Below are 17,689 nucleotides of genomic sequence, written 5' to 3' on the forward strand. Positions count from 1 at the left end.
GACAATTCCTGCTTCAGTGCCTCAACAAAAACTTCTCTTTTATCACAACAAGTAAGCTTAAGGTAGGAGAATTATCAACTTTGAAGAGAATGATTTTATGCTATTGAGCCGTCTCCGTCCACAAAAAGAAAAAATATATATATATAAATAAATTACAAAGCAAGTTAAATAACTTTAATATAGATGTGAACCATGCAAAGGACAATTCCTGCTTCAGTGCCTCAACAAAAACTTCTCTTTTATCACAACAAGTAAGCTTAAGGTAGGAGAATTATCAACTTTGAAGAGAATGATTTTATGCTATTGAGCCGTCTCCGTCCACAAAAAGATAAAAAAAAAATATATATAAATAAATTACAAAGCAAGTTAAATAGCTTTAATACAGATATGAGATATGCAAAGGACAATTCGTGCTTCAGTGCTTCAATATATTCTCTTTTTTTACAGTAAGCAAATCAAAGGAAGCAGAATTACCAATTTTTATACTAAAAATTCAAAACCTTTCAGCTGGATTTTTACTTAACACTGGTAATAATAAATGACATTTAACAAATAACTTCACTTAACAAATTCAGATAATAGATTTCAGGAAACTTGACGAGATTATTATGCTATTAATCTGCCCTTGTCTACAAATATATATATATATATATATATATATATATATATATATATATATATATATATATATATATATATATATATATATATATATATATATATATATATATATATATATATATATATATAAATTATAAAGCATGCTAAATAGCTTTAATACAGGTATGAACTATGAAAAGAACAATTCCTGCTTCAGTACTTCAACAAAAACTTCTCTTTTATTACAACAAGTAAGCTTAAGGTTGGAGGATTACCAACTTTTATACTCCAAATTCAAAAGCCTGCAGCTGGATTTTCACTTAACACCAGTAGTCCCTGGCTGTTTTTCAAATTTTCCTCACAGTCTCTCATGAACTCGGGGGTCAAGGGTAGGCTGCCATTTACTCCCAGCCACCGCCCACTCCTCCCACAAGATGAAGAAGCACTTGCCGAAAATTAAAAGATACGGAAGCTGCACCAGCAGACCTTTATTCGTTTTTTTCTTTCACTATTGCACTCAAAAGAGCCAAGGCCGTATCATGAAGTTAAGCTCCTTAAGGTTCTAACCTTTGGTTAGCAGCGGCGGTCCTGGATTACCCTTGGAGGGTCACGAACCTTCTTTCACGAAGAAGACACACGGATGTGAATTGAGAAGAAGAGTGGATTAAGATTTTTGAAGGTGAAGGTGACTCTATGAATCTTCCGATACGTTGAATGAGGGTTTTTTAATGTGGCTTTTACGTGGAACTTCCTTGCTTAAGAGATAGGCCTATTATGGACTTTTTTTGGTGAATAAATGTTTCCGCGTTTGCTTTGTTGAAATCTGAAAAGACTCGCCAAGAAGTTTCCTTGCTGAAAGACAAACATTCTGATTCATGCGTATTTATGGTTTATTTCCTGACTGTTAAAGTTTTTAATGTGATTATTTTATAGTCTTAATTTTATGCGCTTAAAAATGCTATAAAATAGATGCACTCCTCATAAATTGTATAATGGGCTCCCCAACTATGTACTATGTAGAGGAATAGACTTTTAAATGTGAATTAAATTTTTTTTTCTATGGAAGCCATTAAGACGAAACTAAATAAAATATTTAATTGAAAATTAAATATTTTAATTTCTATGATCCAACAAAAATTAATTTCGATTAATTAAACTACGAAAATTAATTTCGACAGACCAACTGGTCGCCTAAAGCAACTAGTAGTCTACAATTTCGAGCTTAAGTTTGTAGCTGTGGTAAACAATTTCGAGCATTTGTAGCTGTGATCTATATTTTTTAATTAACATCATGGTTGAAAATCAAAGTTCGCAAAATGTATGATTCATTGAAAGGCATAAATATTTTTACCTTTTTATCTGAAATATACTATATAGATTCATGTCATTTTAATCAAAAATTACATAATGTAGTTTAATTATATTTTGTTCTTAAATTCCTGGGGCATGAAATAATTAAATGTATATTCTCTTTCTTTAACAGAAACGATATTTTTCACAGTATCCTAGCATACGGTCAATGTGGCCACCATCAAAAGCGTCCACTAAATTCGTGACTGCGAAAATGGAAAGTATGTGTTGGCATCAAAATTATAAATATTAAAGCAAAAAAACTAAAAAGTGATTTAATGTTAGTTTACATTAATTTTTAAAAAATCATATAAATTTTTCCGTATTTTGCATTTAAATTTTATTGTGCCTCAAGTGGTACATTTTTGAATACTAGTTTAATAATATAAGAGAAATGATTAATTTAGGGAATTTTTCTTGAATATAGAGTAGTACATTCAGAAGCCATGCTATAGCTTACAGTCACTGGCCTAAAGGGAACTGCCTAGAAGTAGATTGATTAATAAATGTTATTTGCAAAGCTGCCTAGCAAAATAAATTTAAACAAATACAAATTCTATGAATTATAAAACGTTAGGACTGTTATGCGTAATTAATAAATAAATTAATTAGTAGATTAAATAAATTAAAATCTGATAATTAAAAAATTTTAACAAATAGAATATTTATCATTCATTTAACTTTATGTTATATTCTACATAATAGGAGATGCAGTATAATAATTTGGAATGTTATTTATTTATTTGAAGTTTATTATATCATTATATTTATCATCATAACTAAATACTTGTATTTGCAAGTAAAATTATTAACTAACAATTATGGTTAATTCTTTTTTAGAATTTTATTACTTTAATCTTTTTTCCTTTATAGATATATTTAAAAATGGATAAATGATAAAAAACCGATATGCTTTCACAAATTTACAAAAACATAAATATTAATTAAAATAAATCATCAACATACTGATTAAATTTTTAAAAAAATTCTAGAAATATGAAACTAAATTGACCAGTTATTAAATAATGTGTCCTGTCCGAGTCTAAAAAAAAAATACTCAAACCAGTCACTATAACTGCGAACATAATAATTTAACAACGAAATCAGAAGTTAAGGAAAATTTTGTATGTGGTCTTTAAATAAAAAACGTAAATCAGTATTTCAAGCATTGTTTTTGATTTTGTCGGCGCAAAATCGATATAAAACATTGACTGTTTCCGTAATAAATGTTATTTATTTATTTGAAATCCGTAAATAAATGTTACTACACAGCGAAGATGTAACACGAGTAAAATGAAGTAAATAAGTTATATGGATTAACAACCAAAAGCATAAATTGGCAGGAAATTTTGGACCTGATCAATAAATTTAAAAAAAAAGTTTCCAAAGGAAACTTGATTATACTGATTATACGACAAAATTAAATACAAATTATTTTCTACTGTAGGGAGTTTATGAAAAGTTTAATGTAATAAACTTTGATTTGAGTGCGTTTCTTGAACAATTTAAGCTATTTCGAAAATACTTAAGTTCGATCTCTATTAAATGTCACACTTATATTCGATATCTATTGAAATAAGATTGCTATAAAACGCAGCGCATCACACAGAGCTCGAAATGAGAAAAATAATAACATTTTATCACCACAAAATAAACCAATCTTGCAAGGCAATCAAAAACGAATCAGTTTTAAAGATGTCGCAATTCATCATCGATTCTAGATTCTTTAACCCTCTCAGCGTTTTCATTCTACGTCTGAAACCTCTAAAAAGGGAACTAAACTTGACTAGTATTCTCTCTCACAATCGGTTCGGTTTTCCTAAAGAAATGTACAGCAAGCGCGAGCACTTTTTTCTTTCCCCTCTTCTTCTTCACGGGTGGTCTACAAACCCTGGGGTATGCGCAAATTACCGCTCATTCATGTCAGATCTTATAGCTTTCGTTTATGGCTAGAAAAGTCAGATGGTTTCTAGGAATAGTGTATGGGGATCCAGTTTTGTTGCTTTTTAACCCCGATAGTAGATAATATCGCTCTGTAAAAAGTTGTACAGAGCAAATATAAACAGAAGGGTTTTCTCTTCATTTTTGCTAGGTATTTTAAGCACAGAAACTCTCATCGGTCTCACTATATATATATATATATATATATATATATATATATATATATATATATAAATAAATAAGTAATTAATGAGGATTCAAATTCCATTCATATTCCTTTATTATTCTTTCAAATAAATCATTGTAATATTTTTTACTGAGTAATCAATATTTGAATAGCATTTGTCTAAAATTAGGACTAATCACAAATAGGTATGTCAATCAGATGTGTATAAATAACAATATAAAACCGATTTATCATTAAAATAGCATTATCTTCTATTATAATAAAATATGCAAATCAGCAAATTGATTGAGTAGCTTAAAAAATATACAAATCTAGAGCCATATGATTTGCTATTTATGTATTAATGACCCAGGCTCTAAAATATATCACATCAATTTTTTTAAAGTTCAATACTTTTTTTAAACATTTTTTTATTGAAAAATAATGGCATATTCGCTTTTAAATGTTTCAAAATAATGAAAATTTCAATTAAAACCTCATCAAATATATCAGGGTAAATGCAGATTAAATGACCTTATTTAAAATTTATTTTTGAAATTATAGACTGTTCTATTGATTTTAAAATGTTTTAGAAATTTATTAAAATTATCGACTTTTTTTTTTGCTATTTTTTTCCCACCTTTTTCACTATTTTGTGTGCATATTCAAAGAAATTGCTATCTTCAAAAATATTCAAAGGAACAAACAAATGATTCTTTTAAAATATTATACAGGAGTATTTCATTCCTCGTAAATTTCGATACATTTATGATGTTCTTTAAAAAAATACAATGGACGTAATAATTTTCTAATTTTCGTGCATTCTAAAAAAGAAAACACTATTTATTCATTGCTATTTCTGCTAGTTTTATCAAAAAAAATTTAAATGACAAAAGTTTCAATTGTGCTTACATATTTTTATAAAATTTACTGTGGAAAAGTAATTGATGATTTAAATATGTAAAATTAAACTTGTAAAGCATATGTTGCATTAACGTATCTTTGCAACATTCCATTTTCTTTCTCTTTCTAATGATCGCTAGGAGTGAAGATAACAATCACCGAAAACATTTTTTTTAACAATAATTCATGACGATGGATTCAATAAAAGAATAAGCGTCTTGCTTTGGTAGGAACCGCAACAATTCCACAATTGAATTAAGAAATTTTATGTCTTAGAACTGTATTTGAAACAAAGTTTGGAAGTTTTAATTGCTTACTAGAAAAGTTTTTACTTTTGTTGATTACCTCCATAGACGTAGTAAAAATATCAAACTATATAAGTAAATGGATTTAGTGAAGAAATAGTGATATTCGTATTTCAGTGAAATTGGGATGTATAAATTTTACAAATATTTGACAGCATAGTGTGAAAACTCTCGAAAACCAGCGTAAGAGGTAACTGGTTCCTTATTTAGAAGTAATTACCGGTGTAAGCAATTACTTTCATTTATGAAAGTAGCCTTGTATCCAGAATCATTGACATTAGCCTTGAATCGGTTTTGAAATACACAAAAATAAAGTTTTTTTTCTTTTCTTTCTTTTTTTTTAATTAGTAAAAAAAGGTTTAGTAGCTACGCGTAGGACGTAAACACTTCTTATTTTGATTATAACTTAATAAACCGTATTCTAAATTATATTACAACAATTAACATACCTGGAAATCATAAATAACATTTACATCTCCTGTTATTTCCTCTAAATAAATCAATATTATGATGTTTGTTTTGAAATCTGTTTTATGATGATTTATGTCATGAGTGCTATGGTGATTTATGATATGATTATTCAGAGCAATTCAAAATAAATCTGAAGATCGCATTTAGTAAATAAACACATTCAATATTAGAAGGAATATATTAATCGCATACCTTAGTTCATTAAGTATGAAGCTATCTTTTACCATAACTAAATAATCACTCTTTGTATTTCGTTATTGAAAAGAATAATTCACAGATTCTCGAAATTTGATACTTACAAAATATGCCCAGTCTTAGAACATCACGTCATATTATTATCAAAAGTTGATTTTAGTTTTTAATCATATTTTTTGTCGAAAATTAATAATAGTGTTTAAACGATTACATCTACTGACTTAATTTCACAAACTTATCAAATTAAATCTTGATAAAAAAAAAAGCCTTTATAAAGCAGTTACTTTCTAATTTGTAAGCTATTCCATTGATTTATGGATCCCCCCCCCCTTTAAATCAGAAAGACCATCTCGCGATTAACCATCCGTGTGGCCCTAAGGCTCGTCTCACACTATACGGATTCAAATGCCACCCGTGTCGCTATGAGTTTGGGCCGCCGTTTTTCTACAGACCGAACATTTTACTCAACTCAACATTTTACTTACTGTACTTCTTGATAACTTCCAAAAGAACTAACCAAAAATTGAAATCTTTTTCACAGTTGTGTAGGATGTTGGATTTAATACAGGAAAACGCATTTTACTTTATAAAAACTTTATATAATTAAATAACAGCCATTTCAATAAAAAAAAGTTGATATACTTTTTAAATATTTTCAATGTGTTGCTTATTCTTGCGTTGTTTCTATATCCTCACAATAAGGACAATTATGAATAGAATTCAACAGCAAAATCCATTAAAAAAAGTAATAGAATGAAAATATTTTAAAAGGAAATACTTCACGTGACAACAAGAATAATAAACGCATTACTAAAATACACAAATTCATTAATTTTAATTTTTTAAAGAGGAAATACATATATAGAAACCAATACTAAAAAGGAGCCAAGCAAAAGAAACAAAAGTATAAATTCATGGCCGCAGTATAAGCTCATAGAGGAATCATGAAGAGAAATCCATTTCAACCTCAAAACTCAACCTCAAATTCCTGTCGCTTTCTTTTGTCACTTTATAATATATATTATATAAAGAACAGAAAATTTTTAATATATAAATTATTAGAATAATTAAAATATTACAATACATATCTGCTTCAGTAAAATATTTATAAACTTCAAGTATCACAGAACTGATTTTCGTAAAATTTATTATACAAAGTTATTCGCATGTTTCGCAGAAATTCTGTATTCACGTTCCCCAGCGCGCAGAAAAACATGGTTACAAAAAAAAAAAAAAAAAAAAAAAATGTTTGAAACAAATTGTACCCATCCACAACGCTTGATACTTTATTTTTATAATTTATCAAATATATTTCCAAGCGGTAGAAAAAATTAATAAACTTGATTGAATTGTTGATGAATCATGCAGCCAAATAGTGGAAAGAAAGAATTTATTTATTTCAAAATGAAAATACATTAAAAAAAGGCGTTTTTTTCTTCTTTCGAAATTGAAAAATTATATAGAGCAGACGATCATTGATGATATATCTAATGCCAATGGTTTTATTATGAAATATAAATTGACAGATTTGGTCGAATGACTGGGGCAAATAGAATACCAAAAGGTTTTGGAAGTAATTCCGCCATAGACGTATCAACTGAATATATATATATATATGATAGGTGATCATTGATGATATATCAATAGTCATTAGCCCTCATATAAAAGGAAAATTAATATATGATTGACAATATTATTTATATAATTGGTTTAAAAAATAAACAATTGTTTCTCAAATTTCAGTTTAATATAGCATACTGGATATGGCTTAATCCCTTTTTTCAACCCTTTATTAACTTTTTTTAACCTCCCCATTCAATAGCTTAGGTTAAAAAGGCTGAGCATTCACTAGGAATCATTCCAGTCAAAGAATTTGAGAAACGATTTCTTTCTTTATCGTAAATCAACATATAGCAACCTTTCTATAATTAATTGTAATTAATTTATATGTAATTTTATCTTCAAATATTAGATAAACTGACTGATGAGAAATCTGTATGTAAAAGTCATGTATGCATGTACATGATATCCCAAAACGGAAGCATCGAGATAAATTAAATGTATCATGCAATTTTATCAAAATGTAGATTTGTATTAATTTTTTTAAATGTATTCTGACAAAGGATTTATTACACATGAGTGTTTAAATAATTATTTGAAATCACACGCACACATACAATATAGATAAATGAAGTTTGGTGAGTTGGTTTGATATCGTTATTGCGAATGTGTCGAATTTTTGCTCCAGTCTGAAAGGATAGGAAGACGCACCAAATTCATACTTGATTCTATTCAAAATGTGCTAAGAAATATGGATAGCGCTACACTGCATAAGCAGATGAATAGGAAAAAGTAAGAATGCTGATGCTACCATTGATCTTTACCTTGATTGTAAACCTTGGATTGCTTTTAATAATAATAATTGTTTTCCTGTTTGGGCCCAACAACCTTTAAGGTCGATCCTGCATTAGTGTGCAGTTTATGAAGTTTTCTTCCATAAGTAACACCAGCATCAGTAACAAAATCTGAATAAAGTAATGCAAAGTCATTTATTTGATAGGAGAAAATAGCAGGTTGTGATTTCAAGGCATAACTATGAATGCTAAGCTTTTGAATATTCAAAAATAATTTATTATCCATGCACCATTCAGGAATTTATCTGCACCATTTTGTATTAGAACATCCTTAAAAACGTATAGTTAAAACTCATTCTGTACTTAGCACAAGATTCACCAAAAGTTATCTCATTTATCCACTCAGATTTTATTCTATATTGAAAAATGCTCATTAACTTATCTACAAAAAAAAAAAAAAAAAAAAAAAAAAAAAACTGCTTCAAAGACTTGTAAAATAAGAACAGAATTTTTGGACTACCTACTTATTTTTTTAGAAGTGTTTTAGAGATCTATAATTTTATCTACGAAATATATCTTCTTTGATAAACTGTTGAAAAAATATCTTCAGATAGTTTACAATGTTAAGACTTTTACAATGCGATTCGTTTCTTAATATTCCTAACAAAATAAATCAAACCCTGAATTAAATTTATTTTACTATTTGCTTTCATCTACATCAAGGTATATTAAGACTAAATATTAATAATTTTCTGAATAGACATAATTCTTAAAAAAATGTTTTTGTTTCTTTTATGAATTTGAATGAAATTATTCTATTCAGTTCTTTAAAAAAAACTTTGAAAAGGAGTCGCATTATAAAAAATGAAACATTATTCCAAATTTTTACAAGATAAGAGAAACAATATAATAATATATTTTATTATATTCTGTGAAATTTAGACTGCTTAAAAACGCAAAATTCATTTGCATCTGTTTACTTCGTGAAAAATAATTGGAGGTATAGATTAGCATAAAAATATAAATTTGAATCATAATAACAGTTGAACTAAGAATGAAAAATATATTTAATATTTTAACTATATATTGATGGCAATTTTTCAAATATATCCCTTTCGAGTTGCTAGTACTTCAATGTGATGTTTAATCACAAGTAAGCATAAAACTGCATTAAGAAAAAAATAACTCAATGGAACTTTGAGGCAACGCTTAGATCAAAGAAATCCTATCCCTATCGATATCAAACAAAAACTATTGAGACAAAATGCAATTTAAATTTAAGTTCACATAGAGCCATTATGGGAGACACAATTGGGGAAAAATTCCTGTTCCTCTTTTCTTGGGCGAGCCCTTTCCTTTTTCACCCCTCATTCCTCCATAACGCCGGCACCATCACAATGCCCTATGCCTAAAGGAATCTTCGGGCTCTCAGATCCTGTGACTTCCTTAAATGGCCGTAAAACTTCATTGTGTTGTCTCCCCTCCAATTCATCAAGATGTCGAAACTGGTAGGGGGAAAGAAATACGTTAAAATACGTCGACACCATCTGCGGTGCAGTAACACCCCTACGTGATTTTCAGTGTAAAACGAATCTGCATCGTTCGTTACCCTACGTTAAAATCCGTGAGGTGCACTTTAAAGACATCTATGGGGCTACGTCGAAATACGTGTGGAACCCTTAGAGGGTTAAACTTCCGTAATGATGATTTCTATTTGAATATGCTCCAAAATATAATAACAGATATAATGGCGTATTTTTTTATTTTTTATATTCATACTATGCGGGAATAGAATAACATTGACAGGATATCAACTTTGTTATTTTTTATATTATTGATAGCATTCTTCTATTTCGGTTAGCTGTTGTTTTCTAGTCGAGGTAGATAATAACAAAAAGAGGTTATTTTTATTCTTTTAATGAAGGTGTTCCAAGAACGACAAGAGGATTATTCGAACGTTTATTTAGAATTGTTTATAGTATTTTAAATTTACGCATTTTAAATTTTGGAATAAAAAGCATTTCCTGTTATATTATATGGAGTATAAGTTTTAAATTCTTTCTTCTTAAAAGAATTTATTTAGAATGAAATTTTCATCTTCCAATTTCCTCGAATTTTTATGTTGAAAGAATTTTTATTTTTCATTTTTTAATGATTACGTTGCTAAATATATTCCACTAATATTGTTAACAATAAATGATATGGTTTTGAATTCGAACAACATGGCTGATTTTTCAAGCACGACTCTTTTTAAAATTTGAATGAGTTCTTTTGAGCGAATCACCTTCTATTTGCATAAAATAAAGATAAAATTTATTTTCAATAATAGTTTTTATAGAAATGAAACTTGCATTGTCCATTTTCTAAACTGTTATACTGAAGTTAATTTTTTTAGTCAATGCCTTTATATATATATATATATATATATATATATATATATATATATATATATATATATATATATATATATATATATATATATACATATTATTTTTTATAGCTAATAACATCTTGGTTTAAATTTGGAAAACGCGACTTGATTTTTCAAAATCACTTTTTTCTGTTATTTGAGTGAATTTGTTGGATTTGGCGCAGCAATTTTTCTGAAATTAGTATTAAAAGTTTCTAAAGTATCAATATTTCATCATCGATTTTCTAAATTGTGAACTTTTTTTTAAACTTTTGAATGTGTTATTGCAGATGTCTTTGAATGTATATGGCGATTATTGTATACAATTACTGATTTTTTCGAAGGTCAAATTTTAATCAAACGAATAAACGATTTCCCAATGTAGGTCTTTTTGCTATTTGAGGAAATAGCTTAGAATGCTAGATTACGATCTAAACAGAAGATCTGATTTTGAAAAAATCGTTTGCAGAAATTTGATTACTAAAGCAATTTTAATGAAATACATATCAAAGAATAAATTTTCATTAATGAAATTTCTAAGCGTATTAATTATTCATTTATTTTAATAAATATTCAGACTTAAAAAAAGAAGTTTTTAGATAGAGTTTTATATTTTCAAAATTTTGTTTTAACTCATATGACATAAAAAAGGGGGAAATTTTAATCGATTTTACGATATTTAAATTAGATTTTATACAGTGAATCGACTTTATATAATATAAATTTTGTACTTTTTTATCAAAAACAATATCATTTTGACTGCTATTTGAATTTTACGGGACCTGTATAATGGAAGTTGAAAAAAAAATTTGCTTGAAAAATAGACCCATATTTGGAAAGAAAAGTTTTTTGAACTTTTATATAACAGTAATGGTAGGAAATTTCACTATTTAACATACTTCATACCCGAGTACACTGCAGAACTTTGGAAAAATTGAATCTCGAACTTGAAGGCCTCTGACACAGAATCCGATAATCTGTCTTTAAGTCATCATACATCTACGAAAAAAAAAGTTAAATACATCAAATAGAACAATAGCAGCAGTGAAAAACAAATTTACTCTGCTGTACTTGGCACGTATGAATTACTGCCAGATATTGGATGGTACTTAATAAAATGGCCTTGGCGCACATGGTGCGTTTCTTATTAATTTAACAAATTAAAAGCAAAGTATAGTTTTTTTTTTTTTGTTAAGCCAAATAGATCTTATCAGCTTGTACTTGATTATTTTAATTTCTTGAACAATCATTTACATATTAAAATGTGAAGATAGTCAATGTAAGTATATTCAATTAATTTTGCTTTCTATATTATTTTATCGCCTTATTATATTATTATATAGTGTAAATTTTTAAAACGTTTAATATTCAGCTAGATTTGACCTTAGCAGAGGTCGAACCTAGCTCATTTGGTCCTCAACCTGACGACAAAGATAACGCATTGATTCGTTTAACCTTTTCGGCTAATTCACGGTATATCGACATATTTGGATTCGAGGCTCCACAAATTTTAAGTCAATATAACAGATTTGCAGAGAATCAGGATTTGAATCTTGGACTGTTAGATACCGCAATCCAGAACCAAATGCTCACTACTTTTGGTGCATTAATCTTTTGCGAAAAACTATTTATGTCGACTGGCTTTGAGATTTTCATTAATTCCTTAAATCTAGTTGCAAAGTTTTTCAAACAAACATTTTAATGATATAAAATAAAACTATTTATTTACGGTATTTATGCGAAGAATCCTTAAAAGAGTTTACTGTTTTGTTAACTTTAGAATAATCGAACTTCCGGTGCATCAATTCGACTTCCGCTGCAATGGCTCATCAAAAGAGATAACCGCATGGTGAATACTCTATTTGAAGGACTTAATGACTATTGAAATCTATTTTTCCTTTCGATTTTTTATGATTTGTATATCAAATTGAGAATACTAATTTTGATGCTTTATCCCTGAGTTTGTTATGGAACGGCTAGCATTTTTTTATGGCAGTTCTTTCAAGTTATCCCATAATTGGAAGCATGAATTTCCTCACGCGGCCAGAAAGACATGGAGTCAAAATGATTCAATAGCTGTTTTTCTTTTTTGTCTTTTGTAAACAGCATGGGAATTTATTTTAGAAACACAATACATTCTGGAAATCATGTAGTTACCAAAATTATTAAAAATATTAATATTAAAAATACTAAATGTTATTATATTAAATGTTGGACAGATATTATAAGAAAATCTTAAACAATCTTTTAATGAGTATTTACTTCGTTTAGATACTACGGAATCACACTAATGTTAACTGTTAGAATTTAACAAACAAAAATAAAGAATACAATATTTTAAAATATTGTTGTAAGAATATTTCTTGACCCTTTTTTGCACTATTCAGATCAAAAGTAGTTTCAGAGACATGGAGTTCTATGACGCAATAAATAACAACAAAACTTTGAAAAGTTTATTTATACTCGATTGTTCTTAGACTTTTGCCAACATGAAAGAACAACTTGAAACTACTGAGGAGATGATTGTATTCAAGAATGAAATACCTTTTGATAATGAACAAATTAACAGCCAGATGGATTTCTCGAACAGTTTATTTATGGCATTTAAGTCACGGAGATTATTTGGAAGAAATCCAATGAGCTCAACTAGAGTTGGAATAAAATAATGTATTAGTTTTGATGTTTTTTATTGGTGCTAAAGCCATATTTGGCAATGCTGCTCCATATTTGGCTATACATTAGTCATAAAAAGCATAGAAAGAGCATACAACAATGTATTCGCACTGGTTTTTTGTGAAGAATCTCTAGAATCAATTCTCAAGACTACAGGAACAGGTGACACAAATTAACATATAGACGTTACACAATAACATACAAAAGAAGAAAGAATTCCTTTCTATTGTCTTTCTCAGTCATTCCTACTTGAGCAAACATATCTTTAGCCTAGATTTTCCACAAAACCCACAGTCCTGAAGGGCTCTTACAACCTGTTGCACGCCAACAGACTTGTTAGATACCCCCACCAACTGTTGATTACCATAGTAGTATTTACTCAGCGAACTCCCCTTCTCCCCTTCTTTCGTGCAAGAGCCATCAGCACCTAAAAGTGAAGTAGGGAGCATCGCGGGGGATCAACTCGATGGTTCGATTTCAGAATTACCTATTTATTTTCAAGAGGATGGTGGACAGGATAGGGGGATTCGGTGAGTTTGTTTGCTGATAGACCCTCGAAGATGATTCACTGAGAACGGGTCTAGATAAGCTTCTATTTGAAGTGGCCAACCCAGTGTGCAAACAAAGCTTTTTTTGAGAGAGAGAGTTTTGAAGTGTTCTAGAAAGCCTTAGTTACCAATGGTATTGTAGCACCTTTTCTTTGAATTTGAATACTTTTCATCTGATGTTATTAAAGAATATGAATTGTCAGTATTTATTTCAACCCAATTTTAGATGTTAGTTTTGATTTGAAAATTCGCGAACTTTATGGATAAAGAAAATCCTATCGAAAAAAAAACAATAATAATAATAATGTATATTTACATCTAAAATGTATTTCAAATAACATTATTTTATTTTATTTTTTAAGAACTTTATCAATGTGCATCCCATTTTCATTTCAACTTTCATTAGTTATTCTGTGACAATGAAATCTGAATTATTGTTAATTGGATAATAGCTTTATAGACTGTCGTTTGTCTTTTATAGACTGTTATTGTATAGACTGTCGTTTGTCTTTTATAGACTGTTATTGTATAGACTGTCGTTTGTCTTTTATAGACTGTTATTGCATAGACTGTCGTTTGTCTTTTATAGACTGTTATTGTATAGACTATTATTGTATAGACTGTCGTTTGTCTTTTATAGACTGTTATTGTATAGACTATTATTGTATAGACTGTCGTTTGTCTTTTATAGACTGTTATTGTATAGACTATTATTGTATAGACTGTCGTTTCTTCTAGTTTTTGATATTTGTGAATCGCCAATGCTACATATATTTTGAAATCCATATCTTTCGCATTAATTCGGAAAAATGGTGTGACCAAAGAAATTTAACGGTTCTTTTAATCTTTTATCTTTCGAAGTTAAAATCATGTATTGATGTTGTGAGACGAGAATTCGATCTATTTTTACTGCACTTCATTACTTGATTTTCATATTCAACGTTTTTTCTGTAACATTAAAAGTCAATTTTATGGCATTTTAAACGACTTAAATTTTTTAATAATATTGTAAAAGATTTTATACATATTTCCAAGAAACTAAAAACATTCTTATTTAGACTGACTTTTTTTAATCTGGATGTAATCTGGAATTATCTGGTGAGATAATTTAGTTAATTAGTTTTAAGAATAAATAAAACCTTATTTTTAACCCTTTCTAAGGCCGTGGGAAATATGCTTCCCACCAAATTTATCAATCTTTGTATGAAATTATGTAGGTTGGCGTAAGTTCTGACAAATTTTTTTAGAAAAACAGAAACTTAGATGCTTCAGTTCTTTATCTCACACAAAATGATGTGTCTTGATTTCTTACTTAATTATTAATTAACCAAATTAATTAATTAATCAAATTAAATTTATCTAATAAGCTAAATGAATCTCTTTTCTTATTCTAATTTCAAGCCTAAAATATTTTAACATAATATGACTAGAAAAAACTGGTCCTTTAAAGGGTTAAGAATAAAAAAAGTATATTTTTAAACTTTTGAAGTTTCAACTGAATTTTTTGAGTGCATGTTCAGAAATGACTAATATTTCAGATAAATATATTGTCGTAGTAAAAGAATTATGACTAAACAATAAACACGAGAATTCAAATTTTAATTCAATGCATCTTGTAGAAATGATGCAATCTTTAAAGGTATTTCAATTATAAACAGAATACATTTCCAAACTGAAAATGGCTATAAATTAATTCAATTTCTAAAACTAAGCTCTAAGGTGTATGTACACACTTGAAACTTCGAAAATCGTTCAAAATATCGAATATTTTTTAATTGCTTAATATTGTTGTCTGATCCTTTAGCTTTCAAACGATACCAAGATGTTGTCAATATACGAAATATTTCTCGAATTATAATTATTTTTCTTGGGGAGCTTTCTAGTTACGGTGTTTTTAAAACTCATTTTGTGAAGAATGGTATTTTTTCACTATGTTGCTTCATTCAAACAATCATAACTCAACAATAAATGAACCAAATACAGTTATTTATATATCAAAATAATCTGTATAAAATAGCGGATGTTTTGTGCCTCAATCAAAGTTATATTTATAGAAATAAATTTTTTATAGTTATTTGAAAGTTAAAATGACAGAAAAAATCTCGTTTTTCTATTCATTGTTGATGAAAAAATTGTTTAAAAAAAACTATACATTTTTATAACTTGATTGAGGCAGACAACATGAAGACTAATATTAGGCATCATTTCCAACTAGAATTATGTGTCTGTGCAAGTTAGAATTTAAGATATCATGTTTCAAAAAATAGGTTAATTAGCTCATTAAATATTAATTAATTAATTAATAATTAGCGTAATATGGTTTTTTCTCACTGAAACAAGTTTAAACTTATATTAATGACCTACTGTAAAAAAACTGGACTTTCAAAGTTAAAATTTTAAAATAAATCTTCAAATGTGTAGAAAATCAATAGTGATTTATAAAAAGTTTATCTTATATTTTTAGCAATATATTTTAAATTTATTTAACTCACAATTACATATTGTTTTATAAAGCCTACAAAAGAACTGGAAGGGTGTAGTAAAGTTTCACCATTAAACTTCCAAATATTTTTTACGCCTTCTTTTTTTAAAAAATAAATGCTGTAAAATCGATTATTTTTCATTGTTTTTTTTCCCTTTGATAAAATTAAATAATTAAGTTTGGATTTAGAAAAGAGATTTGTTTTTATTAATTTTTCCTGAACTAACAACCTAAAAAATAATGAAACAAAAATTTGAAGAAGAAAAAAAATCTATGCGTCTAACAAGTTAAGATGCAAAGTTATTCAAAATAATATATATATTTTATCCTCCTACTATTCTAAACGAATAAAAAGATAAAAACTTGCATTACATCATGAGCCAATAGGCAGTAAGTAAATTTCAAATTTCAAACAAAAAAAAAGGGGGGGGGATACTGAACATACAAAGCTTTCCATTACAGAAAACACCTTAGAGTTTGAGGCAATTTCTAAGCCTTGTTAGCACAATTTATGGGCAGCCTTAAGCCTCTTTGTAATCACAGCCTCAAGGTAAGACACACCTTTAAGAAACTAATTCTTATCGCCTGAAATTTATTTATAATGCTTCAACGTAGCATTATTGAGTCCAATAAAGGCCTCCGTCTTTAAACCTGAGGAATTTTTTACCAAACTTGTTGGTACACACTTGCTTCTTCTAAATAGCAATCCTTTCCACTTTGGGCGTGTGATGCACCACATCCTGAACGATACATTAACGCTAACAGCTGGACTCGACTCGGACCAAACACATCCCAGCCTATTATTACAGGATTGCCCAACATACGCCTACTGTCCCTTTTAACACGTCGCGTTTCAACAATTTTGTTATTCTTTAACGATCGCCTTCAGGAGGCTTTATCAGGTAAACCTAGAAAGCTTTTAGTGAAAGCCCAAGCTCTAGGTTAAAAAAAAAAAAAAAAAAAAAAAATAGGCCCACGGTGGACCTGAGCTGGACTTCCTTTTTGAAAACTCAATTAGAGCAATAGGCCAATCCTTGGAACACAGTAAGGGCAAACAAAAAAAATTGACTATTGAAGACTTGATCATATATCTTGCCCAATTCGATAGTGTTAGGTGGTAGATCAAAAAGAGGATTTAGTAGGTTATGGTGAGATAAAAGAGGGGTGGGGGAGAAGAAGAGATTTTTTTTTCCTTCCTGCTCCTCATAAATGGACAGCACGCCTCTTCTGAGAAGTGGCCAGTCAAAAGGGTTGGGTCCGATGGTTACGCCCGGTGTTTAGAAGGTTGACA

This window comes from Argiope bruennichi, chromosome 10 (genome assembly GCF_947563725.1).
Source record: "Argiope bruennichi chromosome 10, qqArgBrue1.1, whole genome shotgun sequence".
NCBI lineage: Eukaryota > Metazoa > Arthropoda > Arachnida > Araneae > Araneidae > Argiope > Argiope bruennichi.